The sequence below is a fragment of the Pteropus alecto genome, unplaced genomic scaffold (assembly GCF_000325575.1).
Source record: "Pteropus alecto unplaced genomic scaffold, ASM32557v1 scaffold223, whole genome shotgun sequence".
Classification (NCBI taxonomy): domain Eukaryota; kingdom Metazoa; phylum Chordata; class Mammalia; order Chiroptera; family Pteropodidae; genus Pteropus; species Pteropus alecto.
In genome coordinates this window covers 937,022-957,644 of record NW_006434441.1, presented here as the reverse complement: position 1 = coordinate 957,644, position 20,623 = coordinate 937,022, and the positions used below count along the sequence as shown (strand labels likewise).

The window sequence follows — 20,623 nt, the reverse complement described above, 5'->3', positions numbered from 1 at the left end:
AAGGAGGAGTGGGTCATGATTCAAGTGCCACAGACTCTCTTCTAACAGAGTTTTGGTAGATTTTCTTGAACAAATATTGCTTCATTTGATGTGTGCCTTTAAGACAACTTCGAGAGACTTTATATTGTTGTTTTATTATAGTTTTCTAATAGTTTATAGTTGCCATTGTGGAAGTGGAACTCTCCTCTACCTCTGTATTCAATCCGTTTGGTTGAAATATGAAGAAAATCTATCACACAAATATGTAGTTGGAAAAGACAGGAGTACTTTAATCACCTTTCATATAACTATGGATACTCTTTGATATAACATGCAAACTCTACAATGTGGTAGTTCCTTAAGGGTTAATTGTAATTTGAAATAAAAAAACTATAGCAATGAATGTTTTGTTCTCTTGTATGAAATTCATCGGTCTGTCTTTGACTGGTCTCTTTTGTCCATGCATGATTTTATAATAGTATGTGTTGGTCACTTGGAAAATATTAGTTCACTAAGCTACAGATCTTTCAAATAGTGATACAATTCAGTATATGTAATATTTAGAATAATCACAGTTGTTAATGTTATAATCAATTTCATCAGAAGAATATTTAGGTGTTGGAAAGCTGGCAAGTTCATGGTGCTAGATACTAATCTTCTAAAATTCTGACTTTCACTTGAGAGCATACATTTTAACTTGAGTGTCAGATACCATCAGTTGTTTTCTTGAAGTGACAGGTTTACTTTATTTTCAAGAAAATATCTACAAAGCACCCAAGTCTGAATAATCATAGTTTGTCTCTCAGTTGTTCTTTCAAGAAAAACTGTTCTCTGAAAAAAGTTGCTAGTTCAGCTTACAATATGAATCATCTCACAGCTAATTTTCCTTAAGACAACCACTGTACTTGGTACACAGAAATGTACTTCCCATTTTGTCACAACAAATGTTTAAAAAGGTTGAGATTTAATATTTTAAAAAATAACTCACTGGTTGCTATTAATAAAATTAATAAATTTACTGCTTCCTCAGGATACTTTTAAGTGAATTGCCCTTTTCTCCTTGTATGTAGTGTGGAGAACACAATGACTACCAGTACAGTGTGGTGTCACTGCAGGGTCTGTGCTAACGCTCTCGCAGTTTTACCCACTATTGCATTATGACATCGATATCAATGTCGACTCAGTGAAGACGACAAATAATATTGTGAAAATATTGTTAGTATTATTGGAAAATACTATTGTGAAAATAGTTTTAAGCTGTAGACTCCCTAGAAGTGTCTCAGGAACTTGTAGGGGGTCCATGGATCACACTTTGAGAACTGCTGCTTTATGACATAAATGTTGTACGTGACATCTATAGAGTGAACTGTTTCCTTCTCCTCAACTTGTCCAGCTGTCATTGCTCCACTCCAATAATCCATGCTACCCTGGAGTACAAGTTTGACAGGGAGAAGCAATCATTTCTAAAGGTTTATCCTGGTTCTAAAAATCTAATTTTAGCACTTTTTCACATGACTGTGATGACCATGCATGGCTTCAAGCTGGTTTTAATTTTCAGTGCTTTACCTACATTTTCACAGTTATAGCTTTCTTGAGTAGAACAGCTTTTTGAATGGAGAGACACAAACACAGAGAAGGAGACCAGATGGTCTAAATAGGAGCTCACTCATCTTTTCAAAGATTTTAGTGATGAGAAAGTGTACACAAGTCCACAAGTCCTTCTGGCCAAGAAGAGTGTTCATTTTTATCCCCTTTCCTTGTGTCTACTCCAAATGGTACTGGATCCAAGATTCAGGAGATTTAAACTGCAAACTCCTTCCCGTCTTGAGAAAAAGTGTTAAGAATTCTTCCTGTTCTGACTAGAGCTTAGAACATGTGAGCATGTAGTCCATACCTACGTCATAGCAATGATGATGCCATCAAGAACAATAATGACAAGTTTAATTAGGAGCTGAAAATTGCTGGGTGCAAAAGAATGCCATCTTGACCACACCTCTTTGAGCAGTAGAATATCTAGGAGGACATATTCTGAACTGTCACATACAAGCGAAGTCATCAAGTTCTTACCAAAATCAAGAATGTTTTTTCTTTAGCTGCTAAAATAAGGAATATAGTTACTCGATTAAAGGCATGTGAACAGGTCATTAACACATCTATTTTTGGAGTTTCTTACATTCTTCTTTCTCCTTCCCTAAACTAGTATTTGGTTTTCCTTTCATCTTGTCTGCTGGGTCCACCAGCCTTGGTACCATGTGCTGGCTGGCAGTAGGCCATGGATGTTTCGAGGCCCTTCATGAAATAACATGTGTGCTGAGAACTAGGATGAATGGGCCCATCTGTCTATACACATACCTGTCAGTGGGCCATATACCATAAAACCTTTTCTCAGAGAATATTTACTAGTTATAACCAAAAGCCAAAACACCAGTTAGGCGTTTTTACAAAGAACAATGTGGCTTTGGAATTGGTTTGAGGTGATGGAACTTATGGGTAGGGTCATTGAAAAACATCACCATGAAATTTGCATTTATGTCCAAAATGCTGGAAAAGGGCAACATTAATAGACTGCTAATTTTTTGGCATCATAATTATTATAATAATTACTACAGACATTTGTTAAGTTCTATAGTAGGTGATATAGGAAGCAAGCAAACCAAACAGACTCATTGATTTTTACAGCCTTGGCATATATGGGGCTCCGAAGACAATAAAAGCCAAGATTTCTTAATCTTCAGGGATACATGAGCTCTCCTGAAGGAAAAGGAGACAGACACTATTGTATTACATTATCTTTATTATAATATTTCCTAAATGCATCTACATACAGCTAGTAATAAATTGTTCAAGCTTATAACACTTATACAATTTTAAAACCAAAATAAATTTACAAAATAGAAGCCACGAAAACTCACAAAATTCAAGCTGACATAGACTGGGACATGCTACTGTTCTGCTGAGCCCACACTACTACTGGCATTGAGGAATGTTCTGACTGCTCCTACTGCCCTCTGTTACTGTTTGTGACATGATGACTCTATTTTTATACCACTGGTCTCTATCAAACTATGGTGAAACCTTCTCTAATAGAGGTAGCTTTGACGTCATTTGGCCTTCACTTGGCAAAATGCATCATTTCACATTCATGGTATTTTCCCGATTCTTGTCTAATTATTTGAGACATTTAATTTGACACCAAAATATCAAAAAACACATATAAACATGGTCACTCAATTAATCATTGAACGTAGTGACAGAAAGAAATTTAACTATGGGTGGTGAACATACAAGGCAATATATATACATGCCTTAATGTTGAATTGTACCTGAAACTGGATTTTGTTAACCAATGTCACCATAATAATAAAAAAAAAATACCTTGGGAAAAAATTAACCATTGGTTAGTCAGATATCATTCAAATATTCATAAATCAATCAAGAATATAGTTATATATATTTTAAAAAGATTAATAATGGAAAGAAAACAAAAAACAGATTTTCATAGAGCATTCATAGACATACAAAAATAAATTTAAAGAATGTAGGGGTGGGAGCCTAGTGTGAGAAACATTGTTGTAGGTTGATCTCTGATGCATTAAAAAATGTGTTGGTCTCACGGCTAAGTGTGAGACACTCAAAGGGGAAGTTAAATAGGGCTGAGGGAGAGGACCACAGTAGTCAGTTCAATATGCAAATGCAGCACCAGAGGCATGGTGCTCTAGAAACCACAGCGAAGCTTTATCAAGTAGGTGACATCAGTACTGGGCCTTAATGAATGGCGAAGTATTCTCCAGGTGGAGAATAAGAGAGGAGAACTCAGGGCAGAGAGAGCAGCATCCCTGAAATGAGTGGTTGTATGTGTTTGCAGCTCTATATTAATTATAGTAAGTCAATTAAGCAACAATGAGTAACTACTTTGTGTTTAGTTCAGTAGGGGACACAAAAAAGCTCATGTCCCTGCTTTCAAGACGCTGAGAATCTAGTTGGATAGACAAAACCGCAGCTGGTAATAAAAGCCAAGATTTCTTAATCCTACAGTGAACCTACAAGGAGTGTGGCTCAGAGTCTAGATATGCTCCTCCCATGAAGCTCTTGGGACACCCCCCCCACTCCTGCCACTCTGGCTATTTGCTGCAGGAGTGGCAAGCAGCCAGAGTGGCAGGAGTGGGGTGGGTGTCCCAAGAGCTTCATGGGAGGGGAGTATGAATGAAGCCCAGGAGGACTGAACTGAACAAACCCTGCAGAGTGACATGCCTTCCAAAGGGCTGTCAATAAAAGGGGGGCCCTGAGGGCATCCCAACTCTGGTAAAGAAACTGCACACATGAGAAGATCTGGTACAGCCATTAGTGTAATGGTGTCAAGCTATGCTCAATTTTGATAGCCGAAGTCAATGTATTTTACCCAGTCATTAAATTTATGACTTTCCTTCACCTCTTCTTTTTCTCTACCCCAGAGAATAACTGTGTAGCAAGCAGAATTAACTGACAGGTTGCTCTTTCAACTGTAGCCCACAGACCACATTACATTCAGTATTCTACCCAGAACAGTCAGGTTCCTGGCAAGAGCAGCCACGACTGTGCTTTAGGAATGCACAATCCTGTCTCTTGTAGTGAATGAGTGGGTAACAGCCCTCATGGGAGATGCTGGTTAAAGCCTCAGGCACCAAAGGCTTGTGAATGACATTAAGACAAAAACTTGATTAAGCCTGCTAAAGATGACTTCCAGTTGATACTGATTAAATTTTTAATTTTCAAGCTTATGTTAATTTTTGAATGGGCTATACATTTGCATAGTATAAAATTCAGAAAAATATAAAACAATATTTACCGAAAAAATCTTCTTTCTGCTTGTGTCCATAACCATTCATTTCCCTTCCCTGGAGTCTTGAATTCCCTTCCAGAGATAGCTTACGCAGACAAGGAATCATGTATATGTTCTTAAAAAATTGATTCATGTCAGACTTTCAAATCCTAAATAACTTTAAGGATGTATTTTCTTTCACTTAAGGGGGAAATGGTTGTTTTCAAATTATAAAATAATGCTTATTTATTATAGAAAACCTACAAACTACAAAAAGGAAAAGGAAGAAAATGAAAATTGCCTATTATCATACCATTTGGAGATAACCTACAATGATTTATACTTCCTTCTGGTACTTCTACACTATGCATATAATGTATTACACTGGAATCTTTTTGTTTTCACTTATTATAGTGTTTCAGCCTTTCCAAGTCTTTGTGTCTCTATACGTTGTTTTTAATGGCTTGTTTGTATATACCATAATTTATCAAAGCCACTTATTTGAAACTCAAATTGATTCCAATTTTGCATCATTATGAATCTTTACCTGATAGATATTTGGTCTTTCCTGAGGACTTTGTAATTTAGACATAAGTTTCCTGAGCGAACAGACTGTGCTTGTCTTGATTACTTATATCCCTGGAGTGCAGTGTCTGGCTATATGAATTTAACTATTAGACCATATCTGCAATAAAAAAGGATTTATTTAACTGAAATTAAATCTCAGAAAGTGTTGGATTACTGATTTCTCATGTAAGTTACTTTTGGAAGCTAGGACAGTATTTTTCCACCTATAGCTATGGAGGATACAAACAGGTTTGTTTCTCTTCTTTCATAAAAGGAAGAATTATGACTAGGGGTATTAAATAGAAGAACAAGGTCACAAAAAGGGCCTCTGTTTTTAGTAAGCAGCACCTTCTGTAATTCCTCTTATAGTAGGACAAAGAGTATACACTTTGTATCACTGGAATAAACAAGCTGTAGGGCATCCACACCAGCTGAAAAACATCAGATAAAACACTCTTCACAGTGGCTGTCAAACAATGCCATTTAAAACATTACAGAAAGCTATTTTCTCAAAACAATCTCCTGCTCCTCAGGTGAGGTCAATTTTAAAAGATACTAGTCACTAGACAAGTGTGGTCTTGTTTATTATTATTCTAAATGAGGCAACAGAACCCTTTTAGTTTGTTCAGTCTGCAGAAAAGCCTTTCCCCATCCCTAACTGTGAGTCTCCACCTGGGAACAAAGGATGTTTCAAGGGCAAGGGACAGACTGGCAAAGGAGGAGGACGGTTAGAGCAGATTTTTGTGGGATTTTGACTTGTGACTCAGTGGAAAGTTAAACTTTCAAATCAAAATGAGTGTCTGGAGATCACCCTTGTGTTGACAAAGTCCCATGCCTGGTCACAAAAATGGCCATGAAGACCAGGAAGGAATACTGAGTGCCCAGTATCAGGGATGATGGCAGTCTTGGGCATCTCATGTTCCTTTCACAATCAGGCCCTAGTCTAGGTTTAGGCTTATGCATGTGAAAAAATATCTCCTGCAAGTCTTTGACTTTGAAAACATTTGCAGAGAGAAGAGACACAATCACAAGCTTTTTCTTTGCTGGGAACTAAACTTTTGACTATTGTATGCAGAAAGAAGCTCTTTCTTGGGTCTGTCTTTCCCTGAAAGTATAAAAAGCATTTCTGCTTTTTTTTTTTTTTATGATGATCCTTAAGACACTGATGGAGAAAGTTTCAATACTTTCAAAATTATACTTTAACACAAACTTGGCCAGCGTTTACCTGCATCCGACTGCTTGTGTCCATAACCATTCATTTCCCCTCCCTGGAGTCTTGAATTCCCTTCCAGAGATAGCTTACGCAGACAAGGAATCATGTATATGTTCTTAAAAAATTGATTCATGTCAGACTTTCAAATCCTAAATAACTTTAAGGATGTATTTTCTTTCACTTAAGGGGGAAATGGTTGTTTTCAAATTATAAAATAATGCTTATTTATTATAGAAAACCTACAAACTACAAAAAGGAAAAGGAAGAAAATGAAAATTGCCTATTATCATACCATTTGGAGATAACCTACAATGATTTATACTTCCTTCTGGTACTTCTACACTATGCATATAATGTATTACACTGGAATCTTTTTGTTTTCACTTATTATAGTGTTTCAGCCTTTCCAAGTCTTTGTGTCTCTATACGTTGTTTTTAATGGCTTGTTTGTATATACCATAATTTATCAAAGCCACTTATTTGAAACTCAAATTGATTCCAATTTTGCATCATTATGAATCTTTACCTGATAGATATTTGGTCTTTCCTGAGGACTTTGTAATTTAGACATAAGTTTCCTGAGCGAACAGACTGTGCTTGTCTTGATTACTATATCCCTGGAGTGCAGTGTCTGGCTATATGAATTTAACTATTAGACCATATCTGCAATAAAAAAGGATTTATTTAACTGAAATTAAATCTCAGAAAGTGTTGGATTACTGATTTCTCATGTAAGTTACTTTTGGAAGCTAGGACAGTATTTTTCCACCTATAGCTATGGAGGATACAAACAGGTTTGTTTCTCTTCTTTCATAAAAGGAAGAATTATGACTAGGGGTATTAAATAGAAGAACAAGGTCACAAAAAGGGCCTCTGTTTTTAGTAAGCAGCACCTTCTGTAATTCCTCTTATAGTAGGACAAAGAGTATACACTTTGTATCACTGGAATAAACAAGCTGTAGGGCATCCACACCAGCTGAAAAACATCAGATAAAACACTCTTCACAGTGGCTGTCAAACAATGCCATTTAAAACATTACAGAAAGCTATTTAAACAAAACAATCTCCTGCTCCTCAGGTGAGGTCAATTTTAAAAGATACTAGTCACTAGACAAGTGTGGTCTTGTTTATTATTATTCTAAATGAGGGAACCCTTTTCTTTTAGTTTGTTCAGTCTGCAAAAAAGCCTTTCCCCATCCCTAACTGTGAGTCTCCACCTGGGAACAAAGGATGTTTCAAGGGCAAGGGACAGACTGGCAAAGGAGGAGGACGGTTAGAGCAGATTTTTGTGGGATTTTGACTTGTGACTCAGTGGAAAGTTAAACTTTCAAATCAAAATGAGTGTCTGGAGATCACCCTTGTGTTGACAAAGTCCCATGCCTGGTCACAAAAATGGCCATGAAGACCAGGAAGGAATACTGAGTGCCCAGTATCAGGGATGATGGCAGTCTTGGGCATCTCATGTTCCTTTCACAATCAGGCCCTAGTCTAGGTTTAGGCTTATGCATGTGAAAAAATATCTCCTGCAAGTCTTTGACTTTGAAAACATTTGCAGAGAGAAGAGACACAATCACAAGCTTTTTCTTTGCTGGGAACTAAACTTTTGACTATTGTATGCAGAAAGAAGCTCTTTCTTGGGTCTGTCTTTCCCTGAAAGTATAAAAAGCATTTCTGCTTTTTTTTTTTTTTATGATGATCCTTAAGACACTGATGGAGAAAGTTTCAATACTTTCAAAATTATACTTTAACACAAACTTGGCCAGCGTTTACCCTCAAATGCATCCGACTTTACAATCGACTCAACATCACAGAGGAAATACAATTCTGCTTCTGTTAAGAACAAGATATAATCAGCCAAATAGATAAGGTCATTTATATAAACTTTGAAACATATACTACCCTTTTTTTTTTTTTACTTTGATTTTTAAATAATTATAGACATGAGAAGTTGTAAAAATAGTAGAGTTCCCTGTACTCTTCCCTGGCCTCCAGTGGTGACATCTCACATAACTGCAGTACATCGCCAAATCCAGGAAATGGACATTGACATTGGTGTTATTGCCACTATTCATTTCGATGTCTGACAGTATACAAAATGAATGAGTTCCATCTCCTGCCAAGATTTACTACTACCTGGTTCAAGTTCTCCACACTCTTCTTTGTGCAGGCTATTTTGGTTTTGCCTTCTTTGGGCAGAGAAATGCTATCTCCTGTGAAACTTGATAATTCTTAGCCTTGAATGTAGAGCAAGCCTTACTTGTTCCTCACAGACCATCTTCTAATTGTTTTACTAGAAAAATAAGGTGAAATCTTTGTGGGTCTCTTCTGGTGCTGTATTTTTGACTTTTCTTTTTTTTAACTTTTTATTTTGAAATAATTATAGATACACAGAAGTTGCAAAAATAATAAAAAGTTCTTAGTACCCTTCACTTTGTTTCTCCTTTAAGACTCATTTATCAGGTTACTACATTTTAAAAAGATAATTCTTGCTTTGTTTGGTTTGGTTTAAACTAGGAAACATCAAACCTTTCTTTACTCCCTTTGTTCAGTGAAAGAAAATCTATCATGGCTGCATATCTCTTATTCAAGGGACTGGGGCTAATTGTTAACCAGTTAATTGAAAACATAGGAATCATTAAAAAAAGAACGCTCTTACATACCTCATTTTAATTTGGCATTCTTCAAGCTTTTGATCTAGGGTTTGTCAACTGAAGGTCTTCACTACCAATTCAATGCCATCAAGAATCCTCAATTTGCAGTATGGGGAAGCAGGGAGACTTCATTTAGGGAAAACAGCTCAATTATAATACCCCTGGGCTGTGACACAGCTTGGGCCTGAGAAGGCTTAGGCATTACAGCTCCAGTTACCTTGTGGGAGGTTCAGCTTCTCAGCTAGTGAAACATCTCCTTGATAGAAATTGAAAGTGGTTGCCACGAGGAAGAGGGGTCTTATATAGAAGTGTGCCTGCCCCAGGACCCTGATTGGTCCATTGCTATGTAAATGAGGACTCCAAATGCTCACAGTTTGATTGGTCCAAATAACACCATCTTGGTTGGAATGGAGCCACTCTGATTGGTTGATAATAATGCAAATGAGTATACAGCTGCATAACTCCAATTAGACAGGGAAAGTCTCAGTTCTATTGGTGGAATTTCAATCCCAGGAGCTCTCTTATAAGGGTCTAATCAGATGGCAGGAACACAGCTGAAGAGGCTTGACAGTCCAGTCCTATGGTTTTTTCCTGAAAAGCAGCACATGTGAGAGGCTTCTGTAAACAATGGCTGCTAGACTCTAGTTATGAATTTGAGCCCTATTGACCATGTGGAATCCTTTTGGGCAGGTGTCCAGGGGCTACCTGGTGTCAACAAGTTGTACAAAAAATGTTTATACTTCAATGGAAAATGATGCATTGTCTATAGGGTACTCTTTTGCCTTATCAGATTGATTCTATGGGAACTATTTTATAAATCTGTACCGTATAGGTAACTGATAGATGTGCAAATTATGTCTTGTCTGGTAGGGATGGGCTTCCCTCGCCCCTGTGGAAAAGCCAGTCTGTGTTCATTTGCACATTTAATTCAACATTACTTTATATATATATATATTTTCTTTTCCTTTGAAGCAATTATAACATTTGCCTGGTTCCTTTGTTTGATGAGTTTAATAGGGTATTAACATGCATTCATTTTTATGTCTAAATGAGTCATGATTTTATCCTTTTCTGAAACTTACCTTTTAATAGAATCAAGGCTTTTGTCTTTGAATAATTTGTTGACTGTTGAGAGTTACTCCTCTTTCTTTCAAAAATCACACTCATACCATGGACAACAATGATCCCCTGTTTCCTTCTCTCTGAAGTGGAGATAGAGTGTCTATGGCCATGCCACTCTGAATGTGCCCGACCTCGTCTGATCTCGAAGCTAAGCAGGGTTGGGCCTGATTAGTACTTGGATGGGAGACCACCTAGGGAGACCAGGTGCTGTAGGCGTTAAAAAAATAAAATAAATAAAGTGGAGATAGAGATGTAAAGATACATGTATTGGAGAGCAAAATACTTCTAGATTCATATAAGTGTTTGTACCTTCTTCCAATCATCTACCGGGGTTTCATCCATCCCTAGGTCAATAGCAATGTAATTTAGAGACTCATTTTCGTCTAGTATTTCCAAAGCATTCATCCTAAGTTGTACAAAAATGAGAACCTTTTCTCTTGTAACACTTGTTTTTCACTAATTTATAACATTTAATTAAATTATGTAATAAAGGTCTAACAAGCATGAGTAAATTTGAGCATGAACACATCTGACATGATGTGTTCAGTTGGTTGGAGAAGAGCCTGGAATGTCTGCCTTCCTGGTTCTGGGAGCTGCAGTGCTGTGCTCGGGCAGCGTGCTGCAGGCTGGTTAATCTCGTGAACATGCTGAGGGGAGGCTGGTTAAGAGAGTCTGTGGAAGAGATTGGCTGTTTTTTTCTCCAAATTTCTTTCTCCTTCTTGGGTGCACAGCTAGACCTCATATTCTAGTCTCCGCTGTAGTTGGTGTGGTCATGAGACTGAATTCTAGCCAGTGGAATTGAAGTGAAAGAAAGAAATGCCTCTTCTGGGTTTAGCCTGTAGCAACCTTCCCTGCTGCTTTCCAGTGTTATTTCCCTTCTGGCTTGAGGAGACAAGCAGCTTTAAAGTCAATGGTAAAAATGGCGAAGTGAGAAGACATAAGGAAACGGAGTCCCCAGATCGCTGCTTGGAGAACCTGCTGATCAGAAGTGTCACTTTTGGCCTTTACACGAGCAAGACTTTAACTTCCATTGTGTTTGGCCCATTGTCTATTTCTGGGTTTGCCTGTTATGGCAGCTACAGTCAATGAAACTGATCTTGAGCTCCCACCGGTTCACCATGGTTGACTCTCTGTTTCTACTTACGAAGAAGAAGGCAAGTCTTTCGATGTGGATTATCTAGTAAAGGTAATTAGTTTAATTAGTCTGATGAAGTGGTTATTCTACAGAAATATCCTTTAAAAAGAAAACAAGCTGGATTTAGGTTCCTCACATCTTAATTCATTTCACAAAGATGCCTGGAGGAGCTATTGCATGCCAAGCACTATTCTAGGCCCCGCAAACATGCAGTGAACAGAACAAAGATCTCTATTCTTCAAGAGCTCACATCCCATAGGGAAGAGACAGAGAATATGCATAATTATTATAGAAGTTAGGTGGAGATGCGTGCTGTGAAGAAAAGGGAAGGTAGACAGAGAGTTAGTGGGGGATGTGGGGTTGTCTGTCATTTTCAGTGCCTTGGTCAAGGAATGCCTCAGTGAGAAAGTGACGTTTGAGAAAAGATTTGAAGGTGGTGAGAGTGAGTCACATGGCTATCTGGTGGAAGAACATTCCTGGAGGAGTAAATACAAAGGTCTCTTTCCACTCAGGTTAAAATTCTACTTCCATTACGTAGTTTTAAAAGTCAAATATGGATTGGGGTAGGGGGTGGATTTCTGCAGTGATTGGGCCCCTGAGCATGGCTGCTGTGATGCTTCTTTACTGGCCTGCTGAGCCAGTGTCTTGGGTAGGTCCAAGGGCACTGGGATATTAGAGATTGAGGCTTGAGCTTCACAAAGGAAGAGAGCTGACATTCATCACAAAGTTAGAGAAGTTCTCCATGGAGGGAAAAAAACCTATGAATATGTACTCCTTTAAAACCTTCTTTTCAATTAAAGAGGACCTTAAAGGATAAAAAGTGGCTTTTAGGTAATGACTCTCTGAGACTCTTGTTTAAACTTTTACCATAGTTAAAAATCAGCAATTCTTGCACTATTGGTTAATGACTCAAGAACCTGGTTAATTCATTGGTCAGAAGATAATCTTCAGATGATCATTATTATATTAACATTTTACAAAAGCCCTTGGTATATAATATTATAAAACTTGTCTCTGTGACAGCATTTCTATTTTAGTAAGCAAATCTTAGTATATAGTTTTAGATGAAACTGGATTTGTATATATGTACATGTGTGTATGTGTTGTAGGATATGTGTGTGTTGCAGGGTGTGTGTATTTTCCCGGCTCTCTGCATATTTCAAGTGCCCTTGCCACCACATTCTACCAGGCAGCCTGTTCCCCACTTCATTTCCTCAGGTGATGTACGTAGCATGGTGGAAAGCTGAGTGTGCCTGCAACTCTTTCTGGCTGTTGTTCTCCAAAAGTCTAAGCCTTCGCTTATATGGCAGAGAGAAATTCTCTGCCCAGTGATTATCCTGTGCTCCCCATATTTCCTCATCTTGTAGTCATTAAGTGGAGTCATGTGACTTGCTCTGGCCAGTGGGCTATGAGTGGAAGCAAACATATTTTTAACATAAAATGCACTTATTGCACGTATTTGTTCTGCAACTTGATTAAAAAAACTCAACAGTATATTTGGAGATCTTTCTAGACTATAACAAATAAATTTATTCTTTTGAACTGCTATCATATCACAATGAGAATATCATTCCAACCACTGCCTTATGGACATTTAGATGATTTCCATTATTTTACTATTACAAGAAACACCCTTGTGTGTTCTCAAGGAAACCTGGAGGTGGAATTGCTTGGCAGAAAGGCATGTGCTTTTATGGATTTTAAAACAATAATTTAAAATATATTCTACTAAATTCAATTTGCTGGTATTTTCCCTAGGATCCTTATAATTAGATTCATCTATGAGAATGTCCCAATTCTTCTAATGTTAATCCTCTTCTTCTTCTTCACTCTGCAAGAAGTGGGAATACTGATCTGATTGGCTCAGGTTCCAGGATGTTGATGGTGACAAGTTTACAGGTGTGAAGAGACACACCTGGGTGCACTTAGCTCATTCTCAAAAGGGAAAAGAGAGCAGCCAGACCAGAGCCTGCCACAGACCTCTTCTGTCTCTTCCTTCCACCTGAGCCGTGCCACATGTGTGTCTCTCTAGACTTGGCAGGGATCTGGTAGAAAGATCTGAGCTTAGAAGAAGAGAGGTCCTAGACTTGTGCCCAAGCCCTGTGCCCATACGGGGTTGCCAGGTTGCCCTATGCTAGGGTCAGAGGGACTTAAAATAAAGAAATGACTTCCTGTCCACTGCCATCATCAGGTGTGTGTATCCTCTCCTGAGGAGTCACAGAAAGAGGATGACAGGGCCAAGGCAAGGTACAGGCCCATTCCTAAATATCACGTCCTTAGGATCAAAATCTCATCCCAGGAGTATTGTTTTCAGCAGCTTTTAGTATGAGCATCTGTTTCGAAGGCAATTTTTAAATTTCCAAGTGTCTGAAACTTTTTGTTTAAATAAAGTATCTTTCTTTAGTTCTTCTTAATTTAGCTGTTGGGATGTGATAGTAGACCAAAAGGCATCCAGTTCTTTGAAAGCAGGGCCACATTGCAAAGACATTGGTTAGCAGGAAGTGTGGGAGGGAATGGTAATTAGAAAATATACCAGCTTTACGCCATTTAAAATCCTTTCGAATCCAGTGAGGTCTTCATTGTGGCATTTATATCTAGTTCTAAATAAACACTGTACAACTGAGATGACAAAACGTTTTTTTGGGGAAAACTAAATCCAACAACTGATCAATGTAGTGTATAATTAAGGGGGAAGGGTGTTGAGGCAGGCTGCCTGGGTTCAAGTTCTGGAGCCACCTTACACTAGCGAGTGGCCTTGGAGAAGGTGCTTAATCTTGTGTCTCAGTTTATCTGTAAAATGGGGGTAATTACAGTATTTCCCTCACCGAGCTTTCAAAGGGATTGAATAAAGTGATAAAGTGGTTGGAATATTGTCTGGCATTCAATAAATTTTAGCTATTATTATTAAATGTTGATCAACACAGAACAGAGTCATTGTCAAGGGTAGGACATGATGCCTAAAAGCTCTATCCCTCACAAAAGGTGTTAGATTGAGAGCCGGGGGCTGCATTCACTCCCCAAATAATAAACACTGACCTGAAGAACATGACAATATACACAGTGTCTGTTAGACTCTGCCTCCCTCTACTCCCACCCACCTCTCTCAGGCAGGCCCAGACAGCCAAATACCCTGGAGCGACAGTGCCAATCAAAGTTCACCAGCAACTGCCATCCGTTTCGTTACTCTGCTCCCCCACTTTCTCCATCCTCTTCTTCCCTCTTTAGGAATGTTTCTGTGAATTCCATCTCAGACTCTTTTTCACACATGCATACAATTCCCTTGAATGAATGTTCTATTTATTCTTTGGCCTCAGTTTTTGTGGTGGGTTAGGGAAAATTGCTTTTCCTCCTTTTATTTCATTTATTACCCTCCCTGCTCCTCTCAAATTCTAATCATGATCATAAGGCCAAGTAGTGCCAGTCATAGACATGCTTAAAGAAAAACCATCCAACCTGAAAAGTAAATAGCATAAAGGTCAAATAACAATGTAAGTGCTGTCACAAGGCTGTGCAGTTGCCAAAGTGCAGTGCTGATGACTGACGCAGTGTTTGAATAGGTAGAGAGAAATGATTGGGTCTGGAGGGTCCATGGAAGAGAGAAGCACTTGAGCTGACCCTGAAAGATCTGGAGGGCTGTGGCCCCCAAACTTCAGTAATGCAGGATTGGTGAAGGGGGTGGTCTGAGTAAAGACATCTGTGGGCAGAGGCAGGGACCAGGTCAGCATCTCTGCTGGACAGTTTGCATTGTGGGCAGTGGGCAAAGAGGCTGAAAGAATAATCTAGGCCCTGAAGGGCACACTTAGGTTAGACATTAAGGATGAGATTGATAGGAAAAGTGTCAATTACTGAGGTTGAGGGTAGGATACAAATGATCTGTAAAATATAAATTCAAATCACATTTGTTAAAATTCAGTACAGTGATATATCACAACGGTGCTAAAGGTATTATTCCAAACCACTCAACAAACAAAAATGAGGTGAACCATCCTATAGCTAGCTGAACTCAAGTCCATATCAGCTATGTAATATTTCAGAATAACCCAGAATTCTGCTCAATCATCTGTCTAAATTTAAGTAGTGTTTATAAATTTTTATAAGAATTTATGCTTACAGACCCATAAACATAATTGACAGAAACAGAGAGTCATCTGCAGTTACTTGCATGTAAGTGGCAAGTGTCCCAGGGAAGGCAGAATGCACGAGCTGAAGGTGGGAACAGGACTGCCTGGCAAGACAATGGAGGCAGTGGGTTTGGCTGTGTGGATGCTGTTTTCTACCACACCCACATATCCCAGGAATATGAGTCTGGCAGGGTGAGGACAGCAGAGATTAATGTGGCATTAGCAAATGTGGGCGTGGCTGCTATGTTATCTCCCTTCTGAACAGAATTTTTAGTACTGTTGAGTTTTTGTTTGTTTTTTGGTGGTGAGGTTGGAAGGTGTGATTTGCAGGGCCAATCGCATACAATCATATAACTTTACAGAATGATTTGTGATATACAATCAAAGCTTTCAGTACTTTTTAGTTAAAAGAATGGTTTAGTGTTGAAAGAATGCAGAAAAACTAAACCTCTGTGAATGAAGTACTTTTCTGTTGAGGACAATTATTTAGTTCCAATATTAAATATGTTTTATTAGATCTTTGACTTAAAACCCTACATAAGATTTGGTCATTTCTTGAGTTTTCAAATCTAAAATGCAATTTTATGTCCCAATATATTTGCCTGTGGGATCTTTTATTAAGGATTTAAAGATGCTTTTCACAAATACAGTTGTATTTCCAAGTGATTGAAAAATCACAGGCATAAATTTCGAGCTCTTTGATCGGATAAGGTAAAACTAAAATAGGGTTAAAAACAAAGCTGAATGAAGAAAATAATGCCTCTAGGAATCCTCATAACTAATAGATAAACTTATTTTTGGTAACTGCAGCCCCTGCCCTCAAAATTGCAAAAGTGCAGGTCACAGCGCCTCGGTCTCAGTTCCACCCTTGCTCCAGCTGCCTCCCTCTTTAAGCTTCTTTCCCTGAACAGTAAAATAAAACAACGCTCTTCACAGCGTTGAAGTGAAGACTAAAAAGTTTTCTGCAGGTTGGAAAGTACATACATAAGTTAGTGGTAACATCTACAGTGTGTGCCGCATACGCCCATAGCCTCTACCAGAGCTCGTCTGTGTATTCGTCTGTTATGTTTGCCAGCGCAGGGGACAGTGCCTTTCTCCGAATCAGCTGGCGGGGTGCCCTTGCTCCGGGTGCCAGTTGGAGGGACCGCGCCCAGAACCCGCCTCGGGGCCCCGCCCCTGTCCCCGCCCCCCTCAGGACGCGCGCTCTGTGGGCGGGACCGGCAGGACGAACCGCACAGCAATTGGTGCTGTCCGAGCAACCGCGGCGCCGCCGTCGTCAACAGGCCGCGCGCCTTGCGCTCGGGTCACACAGAAGTCGAACGGCTGGAATCGCTCGCTCGCGGGGCTTGCTGCTTATCACCTAGCAGGATGCGTCCCTCCCCCGCCCCCTCGGGTCTGACGGCCCGCAGAGGAGGGGAGAGCGGCTGCTGAGCGGGAACCGCCTGGCTTTCACCTGACAGAAACCTCGTAAGTGCGGGATGCGGTCCCCTCCACGCCAGCACCTCCGAGGTGCTGAGAGAAATCTTGCAATCACACAAGTTCCGAGCTGGATTGCCCCCACTTACAGTTGTGGAAACAGGCTGGGCGAAGCTCCGCGACTTGCCCAGACTCACCAAAGTGTTTGGCGCCAGTGTCAGGGCGGGAAAAGAGTACCCGGCCCTGCTCCCCCGGAGCTCCTCCCACCCCTTACCCTCCATCTCATTCCCTCCCCACCCCGTGCCCCACCCTAACCTCCCGCACCTCCCCTTCCCAGTTCCGACCCTGTCAGAGGCCGAAGTGGTGAGGTGAGGGCCGCCTGGGCTTTGGAGGCAATGCGAGAACCAGGAGAAATTTATTTGTGAGAAACAATCATAATATGAATAGTCTAGAACCGAAACCCATGTGTTTGGATCAGCCCTTGTGACAGCTTTTTGTCCTGGAAAGGCTGCTGGCTCCTTCGCTTACGTGTATGGTTGTCACGGTCACATTACTAAGATGAGCCCCACTCTGTGTTGCTCGTTACATATGGGAACGGAACTTAGATTTACTTTCCCCTGGTAGAGTTTTCCTCTCATCTTGGGAGCTCTTTTATTATTATTATTTTTCCTTAGCAATGACCTTCCCTTTACAGCACCCCATTTATTCTCAGATTTTCAGTCCATTTCAGTCTCCTTTCCTCTGCCCACATTACTTGAGTAAATGACCACAGCTTAGCCTTGACCCTCAAGGGCAGAAGAACGGAGGGGGCGGGGGTAAGATTTTCTTGGGGAGAGTTACAGCAGGGTACCATGGGACTTCATCCCAGCTTTCTTTCTTTCTGGAACAATTGTAATTCAAAATTCACATAAATCACAAGATATATCCACTTAGCCCACATTTGTTTTTCAGACACTAACAAGGATATAGGAAGTTTTGAGTGTTGACAATAAAGCAGGTAGAAGTATATGACATGTTTAAACTGAATTGATGGACTCAAGTTGTGCATTGTACCTTGACCTCTGGCCACATAGGACCTACTCTCTTAAGCAATGAAGACTTCCATAGTTGCTAACCCCAGGGCAGCCATGGGGCACCTCTTGGTTGCCCAACACGGGCAGATGCCAGCAGCCTCGGCTGGCTGTACATGGAGCCCCATCCTAGTTCCTTTGGTTGGGGCCTTTGCACTGGTGCCAGCTTAATCTTTCCATTTTCCTCCAAAACTCTGCCTGCCTGTCTGTCATCAGACTTTCACTTCCTTTTTTTTCCTCCTCTCATTTATACTTCCTCTTTCCATTTAGGAAATTTCTTCCTATGTCCCCAAAATTTTGGCCATTAAGATAGTGCTTAGGGCACTGGGGTTTGTTGTTTCTTACTTCCTCAGTTTGTAATAACCTCGGATGAAGAAATCCTAGGTAATAATAGTATTAATAACAACAATATAGTAATATCCAGAAAAAATATGTCTCTGTTTAAAGAGATAACTATTTCCTGATCTTAGCCATATTAAAACTGTAAATCTTTGCCTTGTTGGAAAAATCAGGATTTGGAGTCATCAATTTAATTCAACTCAACACCCATACAGAGTGCCTGCTGTGTACAAGGCAGTGTACTGAGGACATTCATATAATTTGTCCCAGCAGGCATTGAACCTTCTTTCAGTCTAGAGAGGACAAACCTGACGTGTCCAAGGCCACATTGGTGAAGTGACAGAGCAAAAGCCAGGGCTTTCCCCGGGGGAGGCTGCAGAAGGTTGGTGAAGGGGGTAGGAGAGGCTAAGTGAAGGCAGGGTTTGAAATGGGCCTTGAAGGCTAAGATTCCACATAGGATGGCTGGGGACCAGCTTGGATGTGGTAAAGCAGGTGGGCTGTGTGTAGAAGGGTTGTTTCTCAGGCCACTTGGCAGCATTGCTGTGGCACAGTAGCTTTTATCCCTTCAAGAAGGATGATCCTGTTTCTTGGAGATGCCCTTTTTTTCCTTCCTTGTTTTCTCTGGATAAGTTCCATTTTTCAGTTACTTTCATTTCCAACAATACAGGAAGTCTCAGCCTAAAAAAGCCCTAAAGGTCAAGATCTAAATCAGAATGACTCATATAGGTTCTCTGATCCTAACGACTTTTTTGTTGTTGTTTTTTAAGTCATGTGCATGCAAAAGGAATTGAGTCATGCGCCTCAGCTGGAGGATTCAGTAGCCTTGCAGCAGCCCTGGGAGGTAGGGCGCTTAGGTGGTGGTGCCACCATAGAGTGGGGAGGTCACTTACCTAAAGGAGTGGAATGGACCTATACAGAGTTTTCATTCTAAACTTCCCTCCTCTTGCATGATGCTCTCCAAATACTATTGTAACATTCTCATCAAATTGAGCCCTTGTAGAAAGAAGAAGGATCCTCACCAATAATACGAGTTTGTGTACCTTTGGAATTCAGCGTATACCGACAATGAAAATTCACATAGACCTTAAAATGGAAATTGTTATCTTTAAAAACCTGAAGATGACGAGCCAGGAAGCTCTGTCTTCGGTGAGGACTTAGGAGCCCTAAGGGGGAGCAGTGCTACTGGAATGCAGTCTGTCCGTGGGCTCAGACTGTAGGTCAGGCAGGTCAGTTATAACAATTGTAGAGTGGTTAGGAAATGGCTTTGACTCCTGCTTCTGTCACTTACTGGCTGTGGGTCCTGAACAACTTCTTTAAATTCTCGAAGCTTCTGAATCCTCAAATGTAAGTGAAGTGTTAGCAGTGCATAATGGATGTGGTTATGAAGAATTTATGAGACAGTGCATATAAAAAGCTCACCCAGTACCTGGCCAACAAATGGAAGTTGCTGTGGTTGTTTTTATTATAATAAAGGCCACAACATTCTGTGTTCTAGACTCTAGAGTCTGTTTGGAATCTCACACCCCTACCTCCTGTGCAATCGTAGGCAAGTTAGCCACACTCAGTCTTGGTTTCCTCATCTGTAAAATGGGAATAATAGTAGCGCTACCTACCTCATAAAGTTATTACAAGGATTAAATATATACTACACAGAATATATATAGAGTCAAATAAGTATTCGCTAATAATAATACTTCTACTTTTTATAAAACCTCCCTAGCTTGGGTCCAGCTGATTTCTGTGACTGAAATTTCGTGTCATTAACACGAGACTTCCAGGAAATACAGAGTTTTAAAAATGGGAAAAGGGAGTATTTTCATTGTCGAAGAAAAGTTTTATAGTCCAGAGACCACACTCATACGCACTGTACACTCCGGCTGATTTCTGATCTTTTCCCAAGTTGTCAGGCTCTGCCTGAAGCTGTGTGAGCGGGTTAAGCCTGCTTTACAGTTAAGCCAGTCCTTTCCTCCTGTGGACACTAGCTATATTTAGGCAGGTCTAGATAAGTTTAATATGTTGCATATTGCCTTGAGTCTGGTTATTCCCAGAACAGCTGGCTACATGAACCAGAATATTTAAGTCAACATTAAAGTCCCAGAGAAGAAAACATTCAGAAGGTGATAGAGTCCATGTATCCCAGCAGGGCTCTGCGGAAGTCTGGTTCCTACCCTGTCGTGAGCTCTCAGGTGGCCACTCCACCTGGCACAGATGT

At 40.1% G+C, this 20,623-nt stretch overlaps 1 protein-coding gene and 1 pseudogene across 1 annotated transcript in view; both read left to right on the top strand.

The window, feature by feature from the left end:
• Nucleotides 1-10,428: 10,428 nt before the first annotated feature.
• Nucleotides 10,429-10,546, top strand: LOC112477862 (annotated as a pseudogene).
• Nucleotides 10,547-16,822: 6,276 nt separating this feature from the next.
• VWA3B (von Willebrand factor A domain containing 3B) overlaps nt 16,823-20,623 on the top strand; it is a 136,800-nt gene continuing 132,999 nt past the window's right edge. Inside the window, 1 exon segment of the mRNA XM_025045043.1 lies at nt 16,823-17,053. The gene's annotated coding sequence lies outside the window, so the exon portion shown is untranslated.